Consider the following 2,500-nt stretch of genomic DNA (forward strand, 5'->3'; position numbering starts at 1 on the left):
CACATGGGTGCTTGAAACAAATATAAAACAAATTTCCAAGATTGAATTGAACAAAAATAAAAACAATAAAAACAATAAAAAATAATAAAAATTTTCCAAGATTGAATTGAACAAAAATAAAAACAAAAAAAATAAAAAAAAATAAAAAATTTCCAAGATTGAATTGAACAAAAATAAAAACAAAAAAATAATAAAAAATAATAAAAAATACAAAAATATAGTTTAATTAAAAAAAAAAGCAATTTATGAATTTCAAAGACATACGGCGGTGGACATTAACGAGACTCAACATGTATGCTTAAAAAGATAAAAATAAGCGAAAACAAGGCTAGGCGGTGAGCCTTAGGCCGCATGACGGAGCATTGGCACGACACTACACCGACGACGTGAAAAACGCACGACGGTGCCCATCATGGCAAGGCGATAGGCCTTAGGCCGCACGACGGCCGTTGGCTTGCGTTGGCTAAGGCATGGGCACGACGCCACATCCACAGCAAGAAAAATGCACGACGGTGCCCCTCATGGCTAAGCGGTGCGCCTTAGGCCACACGACGACCGTTGCCTTGCGTTGGCTAAGGCAACGGCAAGAAAAACGCACGACAGTGCCCCTCATGGCTAGGTGGTAGGCCTTAGGCCACACGACGGCCATTGCCTTGCGTTGGCTAAGGCAAGGGCATGATGCCACACCGACGGCAAGAAAAACGCCCGACGGTGCCCCTCATGGCTAGGCGGTAGGCCTTAGGCCACACGACGGCCGTTGCCTTGCGTTGGCTAAGGCAAGGGCACAATGCCACACCGACGGCAAGATAAACGCACGACGGTGCCCCTCATGGCTAAGCGGTGGGCCTTAGGCCGCACGACGGCCGTTGCCCTGCGTTGGCTAAGGCATAGGCACGATGGCCACACCGACGGCAAGAAGAACGGCCGACGGTGCCCCTCATGGCTAGGCGGTTGCCCTTAGGCCGCACGATGGCCATTGCCCTGCGTTGGCTAAAGCACGGGCACGATGCTAGGCGTTTGGCCTTAGGCCGCACGACGGCCGTTGCCTAGCGTTGGCTAAGGCATGGGCACGATGCCACACCGACGGCAAATAAAACGCACGACGGTGCCCCTCATGGCTAGGCGGTGGGCCTTAGGCCGCACGACGGCCGTTGCCCTGCGTTGGCTAAGGCATGGGCACGGCGGCCACACCGACGGCAAGAAAAACGCACGACGGTGCCCCTCATGGCCAGGCGGTCGGCCATAGGCCGCATGACGGCCGTTGCCTTGCGTTGGCTAAGGCATGGGCACGATTCCACACCGATGGCAAGAAAAACACACGACGGTGCCCCTCGTGGCTAGGCGGTTGCCCTTAGGCCGCACGATGGCCATTGCCCTGCGTTGGCTAAAGCACGGGCACGATGCTAGGCGTTTGGCCTTAGGCCGCACGACGGCCGTTGCCTAGCGTTGGCTAAGGCATGGGCACGATGCCACACCGACGGCAAATAAAACGCACGACGGTGCCCCTCATGGCTAGGCGGTGGGCCTTAGGCCGCACGACGGCCGTTGCCCTGCATTGGCTTAAGCATGGGCACGACGGCCTCACCGATGGCAAGGAAAACGCACGACTGCCGTGGGGTTTTGTTCCCAAGGCAACGGGTAAACCTCTGTAGCCATGCTGGAAAAACGCACGACGGTGCCCCTCATGGCGGCCTTAGGCCGCATGACGGCCGTTGCCCGGCGTTGGCTAAGGCGTGGGCACGACGGCCACACCGACGACAAGAAAAATGCACGACGGTGCCCCTCACGGCTTGGCGGTGGGCCTTAGGACGGACGACGGCCGTTGCCTTGCATTGGCTAAGGCATGGGCACGACGGCCTCACCGACGGCAAGAAAAAAGCACAACTGCCGTGGGGTTTTGCTCCCAAGGCCACGGGTAAACCTCTGTAGCCATGCTGGGAAAATGCACGACGGTGCCCCTCACGGCTAGGAGGTGGGCAATAGGCCGCACGACGGCCGTTGCCCTGCGTTGGCCAAGGCGTGGGCACGACGGCCACACCGACGGCAAGGAAAATGCACTACGGTGCCCCTCATGGCTAGGCGGTTGGCCTTAGGCCGCACGATGGCCGTTGGCTTGCGTTGGTTAAGGCATCGGCACGATGGCTCACCGACGGCAAGAAAAACGCACGACGGTGCCCCTCATGGCTAGGCGGTTGACCTTAGGCCACACGACGGCCGTTGCCTTGCGTTGGCTAAGGCATGGGCACGACGCCACACCCACGGCAAGAAAAATGCACGACGGTGCCCCTCGTGGCTAGGCGGTTGGCCTTGGGCCGCATGACGGCCGTTGCCTTGTGTTGGCAAAGGCATGGCCACGATGCCACACCGATGGCAAGACAAACACACGACGGTGCCCCTCGTGGCTAGGCGGTGGGCCTTAGGCCGCACGACGGCCGTTGCTTGCATTGGCTAAGGCATGGGCACGACGCCACACCGATGGCAAGGAAAACGCACGACGGTG

The sequence above is a fragment of the Coffea arabica genome, unplaced genomic scaffold (assembly GCF_036785885.1).
Source record: "Coffea arabica cultivar ET-39 unplaced genomic scaffold, Coffea Arabica ET-39 HiFi ptg000200l, whole genome shotgun sequence".
Lineage (NCBI taxonomy): Eukaryota > Viridiplantae > Streptophyta > Magnoliopsida > Gentianales > Rubiaceae > Coffea > Coffea arabica.